This window comes from Amblyomma maculatum, chromosome 6, assembly GCF_055883805.1.
Source record: "Amblyomma maculatum isolate TAMU_Amacu chromosome 6, ASM5588380v1, whole genome shotgun sequence".
In the NCBI taxonomy this organism is placed as follows: domain Eukaryota; kingdom Metazoa; phylum Arthropoda; class Arachnida; order Ixodida; family Ixodidae; genus Amblyomma; species Amblyomma maculatum.
Window position 1 is genome coordinate 147770446 of NC_139349.1, and position 14744 is coordinate 147785189.

At 47.0% G+C, this 14744-nt stretch overlaps 1 protein-coding gene across 1 annotated transcript in view; it reads left to right on the plus strand.

Moving 5' to 3' along the window:
- The window catches only part of LOC146186980 (uncharacterized), a 114109-nt gene that overhangs the window by 36519 nt on the left and 62846 nt on the right, over positions 1-14744 (plus strand). The window lies entirely within an intron of this gene.

Sequence of the window (14744 nt, forward strand, 5' to 3'; positions counted from 1 at the left end):
GTGGATAGGACTGATATGCTGCTGGAAAAGGAAGACTCCATCCCCGATGGAGCCATCTAGCAGGTACGGCAGCAGGTGCAAGTCGATCAGGTCGCAGTAGTCTGTAGCAGTGAAAGGCGTTGGCAGCCTAACTAGAGGGCCAAGGCCATCTTCGCAGACTTCGCCCCACACATTCACTGAGCAACGCCCACTGCTGAGGACCTCCGAGATGGGCTCGGGATCATCCCTGGTCAAGTAAAGAGAAAGGTGGAGGCGTGAGCTGTTGATGCCTGTCTGATTGAGGAAAAAACTTCCTAGAGAGCAATTGAAAAGCTCTAATCCTTATGGCGACTTATTACCACAGCAACATTGATGATAGATCAGGAAAGAGCTCTGAACAAGCGTTGAGGAAAGCCTTAGTTCGCAAGCGAAGCCAAAGGTTCGACAAGAGGACTTGTCTTCGTCAGGGAAGCAAGTCATCACTGGTGTGTTATATTCATTTTCATGCGTGTCCTGCCAGTTTCGCCAAGATGATCGTATGCTCTGTAGAAATGCCTGCTGTTCTGGGACCTCCAGACGCGGCACTGCTGGTCACATCGACAGGAAAACGTGCTTTCATCAGTGAACACGACCTCTCTCCAGTCGTCCGCTGTCCAGTCTTAATACTGCCGTGCAAACGCAAATCGATCGAGCTTCTACTTCGTGGTCAGTTGATGTTTTTGGGCAGCGATGTAGTCGTGAAGCCCTGCTGTATTCAACCGCCGGCGTATAGTTCTCTCGCTCAACTGAAAATCAGAAGCTTCCTTGATCTCGGCCGCACTTACAAACTTTTCAACCACCGCAGCAGTGATTATAAGTTGGTTGACCCCCTCTGGTGTCCCTCCTTGGGCGACCAGGATGCTGGGCCTATTCGATTTGCCCCTGGTCATGTCGGTACGCATGGACAATGCGAATAATTGCCGTCATTGATGAGCCTGTCAATTTCCGGATCTCCCGCATTGACATTCCCTGTACGGACAGATTAATAATCTGTCGTTCTCCGGCATACCAAGTGGTATCTTGAAAACTCATGCAAAGCCTTTCTCTTAAATTCCCGCCTGCATTGAAACGTGAATACACTGTATCGAAAATTGCACACCTGGGCGCGCAAGTCACAACCCTCTCGGCCGTCATGGCGTATCACAATTTAATCGGGAGAAGGCCCAGTCGAATGCGCGCCGAGATAGCTTGTTCCTGGAAAGGCAACGGCCGGGTAAGATAAGGTTTCAGGCTAGAATGGCGTTCACAGTTCGTAAGTCTGGCATACTCTTCTACAAGGAGGAAGTCGGTGATTGGCGCAGCCATTTGCCAGGAGCCGTATTCCATAGCTTCCATTTTTTTTGTTTTATACGGCTGGGCGTCAGCATGACCGCAGCATTAGATGAATGGCGCGAGCTTCCAGTGACCGAAATTTCAAGATAGGCGTCCCTGCCGCCAAAGATAATCATCGGCACTTGCAACACGCACCGTATATGCCACTGGCTGCGTCATGCCAGCAGTTTTGAGATGTGGTCGGCCGTGTCCGCGTTGTGTCGCTTCCCGCAGACGCTTGAAACCAGTGGCTTCTTCAGTCATCGGTGCGAACTCATCAAATGGATACGATATTAAATTACGAAATGGAACATTATGGAATGCGGGACGTGATTTTAAGGCGAATAGCTTACTTGGCTCTTTACGAAAACGCGTCAGCAAAGCGTGCAAGCAAAAAGTGGAAGCAAAATGTAATGTGCTATGACGACGCAGTAAGATGAGACTGGTAGTCATGATTCTGTATGTAATGACAAGTGGTACATAAATGTCATAATGTGACTAATTATGTCGAGCGAGTTATCATAGTTTAGTCATGAGTCGTAGTCACTGGTCATCAGTCAGACAGATCGAAGATGCAATGTGCATGACTTGGAGTCCATGACTTGTGCAAGTTAGTCATGACCATGATTAGTGTCTAATGACTCAAAAGTGCTGAGTCCTGGGGATGTTTTTTATTCGAAGTTTGCCACAAGGCATAAGATGAGAGAGAGGGGAATGGGATAAAAGAAGGAGTTAAGTCTAGTTTCACTAAGGTAGTCGCAGAGGTTGGTGGTGTAGTGGTTGTAGATTGTCCAGTTCTCGTAATCACAATCCCGGTTCCACCACAGGCCCACCTTCATGAGTAGCCGTTGTCTAACTGGAGCCGTTGCTGGCCACGTCCACAAGTGACGCACATCACAGGTTCCAGGTGCAGTGTCACAGTGAGGGCACCTGTTAGTCACGGGAAGATCGTTTTCACGCCACCGATGACGTACAGATGGGGTCAGAGCCGTCGCTGCCCGAATCCGGCACGCTGATGCCTCCTCCTGCCGAGTAAGACTACGCAGGAATGAGAGCGCGGACTCGCTGGCGCAGAGCTTGAGAATCGGAAACGTGGAACAGGAAAGGATCTGGGGGAAGAGGGGAAGGTGGTGGATTGCCTGATGTGTTTATGTGCGTCATAACATCCGGTTGAATATTATGTGGATCGCGAGCATGGCCGCGAATCCAGTGTACGCGAATAGGACATGGGTACTTTGAACAGAGCAAGTGTATGGACTGTGTTATTTGAAATGTGCGTAGAACGGCCTTAAGCTGTTTACGGCCATTGAGAGAGTCGGTGTAAATATTAACTGCATTGAATGTAGGAACGGGAGGGAATAAATGGCATTGGAAATGGCTTGAAGTTCCAGTTCCAGAGGGGTGCACGTATCCGCGGTATATATCACGTAAGAGTTTAGATGCCGATGAGAGGGACTATACACAGAAGTAACTCCTCGCTCTGCAGTATGTGACGCATCGGTATATAATATGCACCCTTCAGGCAGATGTGCAGATGATACCGACTGGGAAGCAGTGCGGCGATTGTCAGTGAGCTGGCAATGCGACCATGGAGGTAGTATCCTTAAACGATGGAGTTGTAAAGACTATTTGCGAGCTCTGTTTGCCATCCGCTGATCAATGAGCTCACTCAGAGTATTTAGCTAGGCGTACTCCTGAAGTACTGGTATGGGTGTTGGTCGGGGGAGACATGTAATGGCACGCAAAGCCTTCCGATGGATAGCTTCAAAGGAGTCCCACTGTCTGTGCCTTGTAGATTAACCGCGGCTGAAGGACAGAGCTAACATGCTGGCGGGCCGTGTGAGCACGCGCGCCGCCAGAACGCACAGCTATGCGACAAAACAGACCTACAGTAGCGCGAGCGGACTTACGGACGGCTGTCAGCCACGGCGTGCCTGTCTCAGAGTAATGAAGAAGACCAAGAATGCGAGCAGTTTGTGCCTTAGGAATAGGGGAATTATCTCTCATAAACTCTATAGTGGGAGCTTTCCCTAAGCCAGCTTTATTTCCAATGCGAATGAAACATGATTTAGTATGCGAGTTAGACCCAAAGGAAGGAGGCGAAATCTTGACATCTAGCACATGCTTGAGGGCCGCCTGCTGGATAGCCGTATCTGGGTGACCGCACCATAAGGTTATATCATTGGCGTACGCAAACACGCGGATAGAACGGATGGTTTCTAGGGCTCGAACGGGTGGAATAAAGGCTGCAAGAAAACACCTAGGGGTGAGAACGGAGCCTTGAGGCATTCCTCTGTTTGAGGGGAAGTGACCAAAGGGCTTTCCATGGACACGCACACTGAACATTCGATTTCTTAGAAAGGCGTGAATGGAGAGGAGAAACCTGTGCGGGAGACCAAGATTTTGTAGGGAGAAAAGAATGGCTGAATGAATGATGTTATCATATGCCTTTGTTATGTCTGTAGCTATCATGGTTCTAACAAGATGACTCTGCGGAGAGTGGTGAACCACAGCAGCAGCCGAAGTAGCAGGGCCGACCTCCGTTCCTATTTGCGGGCGGAAGCAGGTTTGTAATTCTGGATTACAATAATGCAATTCCAACCACCACGATAAGCGAGCGGTGAGAACATTTGCGGAAATCTTGCAGATTTTACGCGTCAGGGAAATGGGACGAAGGTCCGAGAGATATACTGGAGGATGACCCGACTTCGATATTGCAACAATAGAATGCTTCCACTCGTCCGGCATGATACCAGAATGCCACACGTCGTTGAATGTATCAAGCAGGGTCTGCAAAACAGTCCCTTCTAAGTTGCGGAATAAGGAGTTAGCTATGCCGTGTTGTTGTTGGCCTCTTGATGACCGAGCGTTCCTCTTCTTCGGTTAGGCGCAGCGCCGGCTCAGGGATCACGGACACGGACTTGGACGCGGACACGGCAAACAGCGATGAGCGGTTAGACCTGTCGTAGTATTGCTTTCGCAATAAACATTTTCTAGGAAGCCTGTACTCATAACACCACCAACTTTTCCATAAGAGTACGAAGGATCTTATAGATGAGGTATGCAAAACTGGGACACATGGTTTTGACATTTCACTCACTGACATGCAAAGCCAATAGGACAGTCTTTTTCAGAGCCCCTCAGCACAGGTCGAGTGGGTGGTCCAACACGTTGAAAAATACCTATGGAAATAAAGCTCTGGTATTTAACAGCTTCGTTATCACATACAGACTTCTAATTAAACTTCGCCCTTCACGGACTGTTTTTATTCCGAAGTGTGAAGTGCCACTTTCCGCAGGCGCCTTGCGGCCCATAACTATCAGCTCGGTGTAGATTAGGCTATTTTCGCGAATCTTGTTGGGACGAATCAGTCATCTCATTTTTTTTAATCTGCAGCAGAGCGGTTTTTCGGGCGATATATCAGCACAATCCAACCACCTCTTATTGCAAGGTATGATGAAATGGAGCAAGGTTAATAAAACTCACCTGTATATGGCATCATTGGATCTTTGGAAGGTCTTTGATAATGTAAGTCACCGTTCACTATTTCAGGCTTTGGAGATGAGAGGGGCAATCGCTGTTCTCATCGGTGTGATCCGCAAGCTTTACTTTTTTTTCAGCACACCATATTCTCATTATTAGGAGCTCGAATGTAATTCAGGTGCTCGTGCAGCGGAGGATCAAGCAGGCTGACCCTCTGTCACCCTACCTATTCAATCTGATGCTTTATCCCTTGACGCATGAGTAAAACGGATCCGGTCGGGGGTTACAGATCAATCACACTAACATTGCAGCTTTTGCATATGCTGACGACGTCGTTCTCGTCGCCAGCAGCCTCGCTGACCTCTACAGAAACCTTGATGTTACAAGCCAGTTTTTTTTCACAACCGTGCCTTTCGATGAGCCCAGTCAAAATCGAGTTTTTGTGTTCCGCTATGATGCACACGACCTAAAGTGGTTTGACTACCGCATCCGCGACGTCATCATCGGAGATGCAGTGTCAAACCAAGGGCTCCAAGTGAGCCTGTAAAGTACTTAGGCGTGGAATTCTTCGTCAACAGGTCACCCTGGGTTTCAATTTACTTAATTCACAAGCAGCGTGATGCACTTCGATTGGCTCGATTGAAACCCACACAAAAACGCTATTGTCAAATCAGTGTTTTGGTATCAAAATTGCTTTACGCAACATTCAATAATCTTGCAGGAATGGTATGCGGGACATACCTTGACCGCCTCATCGGCAAAGAGGTAAAAAAGCTGCTTCATGTACGGTTCTCATTGCCGCACTTTCGCATTCATTTATCATACAATGCGGGATCAGGCTTGTTAAACTTGACCTGCCTGGCCCCGGAGGTGCAGCTGAAGGCTTTCGCAAGACTCCGGCGTCCGGGCTCTGAAAGGGTCGACACGGTTATTGAGGAGTGTCTTAGAGACACGGAGGGGAAAAAGTGTACAACTTCTACAATCTCCGTGAAGGCAATCAAAGAGTCTAGGCGCCGGTCTCTAGTAACCTGGCATGAAAGCTGGTTCCCGGAAGGAACCCTTTGCCAATAAATGACTTAACCAAGGGACGACATATCTAGGTGAACAAGACAAAATCAGCCATAGGATTGCGGGCAGGTCTGTACCCTAATGAAAACTTGCTGGTGATATGAGCACAGTCTCCTATGAAATCTTTTATTGCGAGAGCACTCTATGACGGCTTTAACCCCTCGTCGCTTTGTCCCGTGTCCATCTTAAAGTCCGTGGCCGTGTCCGTCATCGCCGAGCCGGCACTGCGCCCAAAATAAGAACGCTCGGTCACCCGCAGCTAATGCTTTCGCTCCATATTCGGGTCAGCAGCGCGGAACTCTTCTAATTTTTCTAGCCGCACTCGGAAGTTTTATAACCTTAACAGCCTTGCGCTTACCCCCCTTATTCGTTTTGTGAGTCATCCCAAACTTGTCATATAGAAGTGCAAGGTCACAGGCAGCCCGGTACTGTTGCGTAGGTTTTAAGCCAGGCGGGAGGATTCAAGCTTGTAGTTGGAGAGAAGTTCAAAAACATCCTGAAACTCCAGAATGGGTGTCTCTGGCTCTTCTTCCGCGTATCGAGGGCGGGATAAACAAGCTGATGGAACGCACGGCAAAGCCGCAACTGACCACGCATATCCACAGATGGCCTTACACCATGCATCCCACATCGTTTACGCTCTACTTCCAATTCATGGCGGTAACTGTCATTGTGCCGAGAACCGCGGATGGCATCAACCGATCTGGTGTGATGCTTATCCGCTATGGCCGTATTTACGAATCGCTCGCCAGGCGGAAGTTCAAGTTCAGTCTATGCCCTACGAACTTCGGCCTCCGTCTATCGGGCATGTAAACAGGCTTAACGCCTCAGAGATATAGCTATGCTATAATCGTTTCATCACTCTAGGATTGCATGTTACTATGAAGCACTGGGAGCGCAGTCGAAACCGTCTACGGACCCCCACCGCGCCCGCCGACCAAACGAAAATCAGAGTAGGAGAGACTTTGCCGCTCCATCGAATCCGGTGTGCTTTTAAGGATGCCCGGCAGTCGGGCAGCTGAAAACGTTTGACTAATTTAAAAAAAAGGAATCAAATATTATGCTTGTTACTAGACTCGGCAGAGTCCGTGATCAGCTCTAATGAGAGTAGCGAAGGGTTCGGGCTCCCCCTGTGTCTCGCACTGGAAATAGTTGCGGAGATCAAAGCGAGGGCTTAACCCGTCCTCACAGAAAGAGGAGGGTACCCTATCGCTAACTGGCCCAAGGCCAGTCGTCGAGACGGGATTGTCGAAAAGCCCACGTTGGTCGAAGCCAGTGGAATGCGCAGGAGTGCTTTTTGGGCTAAATCCTAAAAGGAGATTCAGATTCATTTTTATTATCTGGTGAGGTATCCAAGACACAGCTTGAATCATTGTTAGGCTCTTTAGGCGCCAAAGTAGCATGCAGAGGGGACGGAATGTCAAAAATCAATCGTACATGCTCACGATTATCCTCTACAGATGCAGAGATAAAGTGCATAGCACCGTCTCGACTGCACAGGGGGCAGAACCTGAGCTATCGCCGCTAAGGGCCTGTTGTCCAGACGATAAAGCCCAAGGACTGGCCGCGGTAACATTATTTCTACATTAGGAGCCACAGCCCTCTCGCGTCAGCCCCTCGGTCGGAATCATGTGAAGAAGAATAGTCAAGCAAGCCTCTACTGAACTGAATTGCGGAGTGGACGGCGGGAAGGGGGCACACGGAGCCCGAAGAGAGCAACGTGCCAGTTAAAACCTGCCGAACAGCGCATTCATACCTACAAGAGGCGCCACATTGCTCAGCAATTGCTGTACGAGTTCGGCCTGGTAAATACATACAAAGCACCTTCGGATCGGAACTGACTAAATCCAATTCTAATCTCACTAGTCACTTTATATCCCCTCATGTCTCTTCAAAGAGTTAGGCTAGAGTCAAGCTCAACGGGGTCCTCTTTCTCCGTTCATTTTGCCAAGCCCGTTCCTTTGGACGTGATTTCGCTAAATATAGATAGGAGCAGTAGGAATCTCCTTAATCCAGTCATTCGTATTACTAATTATACGAGGCATTTGGCTAGAAACATTTTATTTTAAGAAGCACATGTTCAGAAACGTAAAAAAAGGCAGGTACAGTGCAACGTAAAAACCCGGCACAGAGTCACCACCGGCCAGTTGTCGATTACACAGTTAGAAAATTCCTGCAGTTGTCTTCTGCAGGAATGGGGCTTTTTATTATTTTAATACATAAAGCAAGGCAAATACATTATGACCATGGCGGCGGTTAGTGAGTGGCTGGTAAGGAATAATTTGGGAGAAAAGAAGATACAGAGGGTTAAGGAAGTAATGAAAAAAGAAATAAAAGATAAATATGTAGTGGTGACGCCACAACTCCAGGTTCGAAAGGGTGCCTGTAATACCGTATAAAATTAGTAAGGCCTGGGAATAGGTAAAGGTTTCACTACTGAAAAGAGGAGCAGCTCTTTGTAAAATCTACTTATGGCAACGTCACTTAGAAAGGCGATAAAGAGAGAGCGGTAGAAAGTAACAATATAAAAGGAAGCCCAGAAAGTACATTATGGAGGATGCCAACCAACTCTCATGTCAAAAGCTGAATCCCACACACATAGTAGTTGTGAAACGAGGAGGAAAAAATAAATAAAAATTGTGAATTAAAGTAATATTAAAATTAAAATAAGAAGGAATACATGCCCACCTCTATATCTACGACCTCTTATAGTCGCACACATGAGGCCGCACACACAAACCTGTGCACTGAACCCAAAACAAAAAGGAAAAAGTATATATGAAATGAGCTGGTTAACAGGGCAGCAAATGTATACTAGCTGAGCAAATGTGCTAAGAATAACAACTGTGCCGATCAAGACAAGCGTGCTTAGCCAAATTAAATCCCTAACAGATAACCCTATTTTCTTTGCTGAATTGCTAGTATTGGCACAATGGAACCCACATCATCCAAACGAGAGAGCCAAAGCCTTGCACGGTTTCCCTCTGGCAAGGACCTCGATCAAGGGATGTACTTATCTCTGTTGATTCGACACATGCGTTCTAATGTCTCGGTGTGTAATCAGAGGTGGCTGCCACAACTAAAATATATGTGCGATCGGGCAGGCTGAAAATAATGCCTGGTCAGAACCTCGTCCCATCGCGATCAGTGTAAAGTTTTTCTCTTGTCACCTAAGCAGCAGAATGAATCTCACTCAGCTTATTAGATATGGCTTCTGCGATGAAGGTATGACGTGTAATTTGGGAAGATTAACAGCATCACATTTGCCTGTACATTGCTGTACTGTTTCAGGCCATTTTTTGGCAACGCCGGCAAAAGAGTGTCGTTGGTTACTAGACTGTTTGTTCGACAGGGACCGACAGGGTACCCACACAAAAACTGTATTGCCTAACCTGTGTGCTGGTCTCAAAATTGCTTTACGCAACATCCAGTATTCTAGCAGGCAAGGCACGCGGAACATATCTCGACTGCCATAGCCACAAAGAGGTAAAAAGGCTGCTACATTTACCACTGTCATTCCAAAACCTTCTCGTTCGTTTATTATACAACGAAGGTGATTTAGGCTTGTAAAACTTGAAAAGCCTGACACCGGAGGTGCAGCTGAAGGCTTTTGCGAGACTCCGGCGTCAATACGTGTCGTCAAAACAAGGAGGAACAACTGTACAACTTCCTCAATGTCCCGAATTGTGTGACCTACATAACAGATGAAGTGAAGGCCCTGAAGGAGTCCAGATGCCGGTCTCTGGCATCTTGGCAGGAACGTTATGTTTGTGAAGACATAAGCGGGCCCCTGAGAAGAACCGCTTGGCAACAAATGGCTTAAGCCAGGGGCGGTATATCTAAGTGAACGGGACAAATTCAAAGCCTTGAGATTGCGGGCAGATATGTACCCCTGCAGGTACATGTCGAACAAAGGGTCTGGTGACCGAACGACAAGCATTTGCCGGCGTTTCAAAAAGGACCTGACACAGTATCCCATATCACAGGCATATGTGATGCCGTTAATCTCCCTCGAGTTACACGCCATAACTTGATCGCAAATACCATTGCTAATAAACAGAGATTCAGTCCGGTGCAGCGGTGACACGAGAAAAACTTTTCACTGATAGCGATGGGACGAGATTCAGACCACACATATTTTGAGCCTGCCCCATCGCACATATATTTTAGATGTGGCAGTCCCCTGGGATCACAACACCAAGACATTGGAGCCCATGTGCCGCATAAAGGGAGAGATGTACGCCCCCTTAATCGAGGTCCTTTCCAAGGGGAAACCGCGTGCAAGGTTTTGGGTCTCTCGTTTGGATGACGTGGGCTTCTTCCTGGTACTAGGAAGACAGCAAAGGAAATGGGGTTATGCGTTAGGGATTCAATTTGACTAAGCATACGTGTCTTGGTTGGCACACAAATTATTCTTCGCAGATTTGTTCGGCTCATATAACATTGCTGCCCTTTTACCCAGCTCATATCATAGTCACTTTTTTCTTTTTAAGTTTAGGGAACAGCTGTGTGTGCGTGTGCGGCCTCATATATGCGAATATATGGGGTCGCAGATACACAGGCGTGCCTGTACAGCTGGAAGCAAAATGAAAGGGAACACGGGAGCGCTTGGCCTCCGCGCTTTGCAAAGCGCTTCCACCAACACAAGACGAGCATAGTTGGCGCCAAGGGTACGGTACGCTCGGAAAGTGGAGGCGACCAAGATTACTTTGGATGCATCTTTACCACTGATTTATGTCACGTATTGGTGACAGCACATTTGAATGCGTGGAGGCCATGCGCTCCCGTGTTCCCTTTCATACTGCTTCTAGCTATTCTTCTTTATTTTATTGTTCTTAGTATTTCATATACATATTTTAATGATTGTTTTCTGCTCGGTTCACAACTAATGTGTGTGTGTGATTCATCTATTGGTGTGTGAGTTTGTTGGCATCCTCCATAATTTACTTTTTTGGTTTTTAATATATTATTTTTATTACATCTCTCTTTCTGTTTGTCTCTTTTCTAAGTGGCATTGCCACATGTAGCATTTTCAGAAAGCTGCTGCTCTTTTCAGTAGTGAAAGCTTTACCTATTCCCAGGCCTTGCTAATTTGCAAAGGCATTACAGGCGCCCTTTCGAACCTAGAATTGTGGCGTCACCACTGCTGTAAGTGGTTTGTATTATTTTTTTCTTCACATCCTTAACTTCCTTTTTTTTCTCTTTTCTCATATTATTCCTTACACAGCCACTCCCCAGTAGCCGCCAAGTGCATAAGATGGCCTGTGATTACCATCTGGCCTTGAATCCAATAAAAGTGTCTGATTTGTAGTGCTGCATCGCCAGCTCATATATACGCATATTTACGTTTTGCACTAGAAACACACACACACACACACACATATCTATATATTAAAATGTCTCACCCAGCCACATTCATAGTGTGCTCCAAGATGCGGCCCGTGGCAGTGAAGAACCATGCCGTTGTCATGTAAATACTAGACTCCATAGACGGTGCGCATGCCGTTGTCACCAAATCAGTTCTTCGTCGGCAGTTTCAAGAATTATCTTCAAGTTCCTTACGTGATCTTCCTCCATGGAAGACCAGCCGCGATGAGCTTGGCGAACAGCAGATGTAGTGGAATGCAAGCACCGCCACACGCAGTCGTTCTTGAGACTACAACGAGAAAAATGCTCGCTCCAGCCTCCACCCCGTATCCGAGAGAGGAAATGAAATTTCGTACTCCTCGAACATCGTCTTACGTCAGTATGCCCACATTTCTGGTCAAGCAGCAACACTAAAACAATGAAGCACGCGCATGCGAACTGCTGACCGCTGCCTTGCACGTGTTGGTTTGAGACGCCCTTTCCTACCAAAACTTCCGGAGAAGCTTTCCGGCTTTCCCGGCAGATCGCGCTCGCTTTTGCGCAAATGAGGAAGAAAGCTTTCTTTGATACCTCAATAGACATTGCTCTACGTGTTGAAGCTAGATCAGAGTGTCTTAGAACACGCAGCTACAATTAGAAATTTAACAAGATGACACATGAGCAGTGTGTTAGAGAATTGAACAGCGTTTCCACGATGAGAAAAGCAAGTAAAAATGCTCACAGCTTCTTTTCTAGTAAGGGAATGTATGTTCCATGTACATGGCATATGTTTGCTTACCACATGTGACGTATTTCATAAATAAAGTTCTGTTTTATTATGCTTGTGGGCTCACCATTTGCTTATTTTTTAGAAAATAAAATAAGTACACGCTCTAATCATATGATGTAGTTGAGTGACATTTTGTGTTGATTGCATGTTTTATACAGCCGGAAAATAATCTCCCTTTATTGATTTGCATTTTGCCGTTTCGACACTAAGGAATATGAGCTCGCGGCGCTGCCCTAACTTCATACCACGATTTCCCCAGTCATATTTTGCTTTCTTTCCTCATTCTCCATTTATTATCCCCCTCTGCACGTGTACAGTACTGGGCATCGCCAAATTAACCTCCCTGCTTTTCCGTTCTTCTGTTTCTTTCTCTTTCTCGGACATCTTTTGTGTTTCGCAAGAGCTTTTCGCATGCAGCGCATAAAAATTTAACCGACTAGGTGTAAGGCCCAGCGTATGCCTTCCACTTCGTGTTTGTGTGAGTGTGGAAGACTCTCTCTATGCGCTACTATCCGTGCTCTACATAACTCAATCCGACACAATATGTTAGAAACTTAAGCAGACTTGATGACCTGACGGTAGCTGGTGATCATAACGCGGCTTTTCAAAAAAGGTGGGCAGGACAGCAAGTACCTAACCGTGTGAGCATTGTCCTCAGACGTGGACCATGCCGGTAGCTGCGGCGGCGCCTCTTCGTCAGTGCTGGAGCTACTTTGGATATCTGTCGATTCCTTCTGTTTACGACCAAGTCATCAAACGTTTAGTTCCTGTATTTAAAAGCCGCTGGTAAGTGAACGTGAGGGGTCATCGGCGCTTAAACAGCAAAGCTACATTTTGCTCCCATTTTTCACCAACCCACTGCGAATATTGTGTTGCCGCAGCGCGGTGTATCTGGCGAAAGAGACTTATCAGAAAAAAGAGCGATTAAAAACGTCACCTAGCGCACCGACCTTTCCCGATCGGCTGCCCGCGCTCTTTGCTCTTCGCATAACATAACATCGGTGTACATTCGATGCCGAAATTAGAAGCGCTCCATGCGAGAAGTGGCAAATTGAAACATCAGGAAGAGATCTAAGACCATCATATAAAGCCTCAACACGTATGTTATGCGTCACGTATGTTTGGACGGTGCTGAGACGGCTTAGCGAGTGCATTTTATCATTTACTTCACTATTTCATGAAGACTGCCATTTTTCTTCAGTTTGTGGTTCCCCAGCATCATGAATTTTCTCTACCATATCTGCACTATTTATTTCTTTTCATGAATTTCCGAAGCCAACACGCCCGCTCTCTCGTTGCCCTTATTCACGACAGGGCTTTAAAGTAGGTGTCATTAAAGTTTTAACCTGCTTCCACATTTCCTTCGATGTTTGGAGCTATTGATGATGCGTATTTACATTTTAATTTTTTTTATCACCTTGACTAATGAATACAACTTATGTTCTCCGAAAGACACCCCCCGCTTTATTTTGTTGCTCTTGGCTGCTGTGCATTCCTGTGTGTACCAATATTTGTAATTTTCGCTTCGCCACTCCCAACCACTGAGGAGCGGGAAGACGCCTGGCAGCAAGCAGGCAGGCATTGAAAAATTCACTCAGTTCATCGACAGTAAAACTATAAAACAAATACTTTTCAAGTAGTCCTTTCTTGAAGCATTGCTCATTCGTCTATTATATCTTCCAGCGACATTGTTTTTTGCATTGAGTGATACTAAGAATTGTGATCAGATTTTCAGTAGGACATGACTGCTGCCATATTAACTATCTAAAACTCCCCGTTTATTATTGTTACGTGGAACCTCTATATATTTACAGCGTTTTTTCAACAGCCTCAAGTGGCATAGCAGCAAGCAGCAACACGGAACCAGTCCCACTTCTCCGTCATCACCTTGTCCCTACCGCGAGGCAAGAGAAGGAAACACTTCGTCTTCCGTATCGCGTAACATGACCGCCGGCTGTGTAAGCGTCCTCCCGGCGCTAATCAGACAAAGAAGGCATCAGTTCGTATGGCTTCAGGCGCGAAACATGGACAATGTCAGTAGTGGGGCGAGAGCAGGAAGACACGGGCACAAGAGGGGCAAGTTCATAAGTCACGTCCGTGACTTGGCGCACCATCCGATGAGGGCCACTATAGGGGGCAAAAGTTTCTCGGAGAGACCGATGCGGCGTGCAGGAGACCATAAAAGAACCAAGGACACAGGGTCATAGGTTACATGGCGATGTCGCCTATCGTAGGCAGACCTCTGAGAAGTCTGAGAGGTGAGGAGCTGACTACGGGATACTTGGCGCGCTTCAGTTGCTTCAATGGCTTGCGCAATGGCGTCGCTTGCGTAGGTAGTTATGGGGCGGCCAGCAGGAGGAACCAGCGTGTCCAAAGGTAAAGCGGTGTGCCTGCCAAAGAGCAGAAAGAAGAGTGAATACCCAGTCGTGTCGTGCTTGGAAGAATTGTAAGCAAAGGTCACATATGGAAGAGCGAGGTCCCAGTCTTGGTTATCAGGTGATACATACATGGATAGCATGTCCATAAGTGTGCGGTTGAAGCTCTCGGTAAGGCTGTTGGTTTGGGGATGGTACGCGATCGCGAGCTTATGCTTCATAGAACATGAGCGCAGGATGTCTTCAACAACTCGATACAAGTAGCGGCCGCGGTCGGTGAATAATTGACGAGGAGCGCCGTGATGGAGAATGACGCTGTGTAGAAGAAAGTCAGCGACATCCGTAGCGCAGCT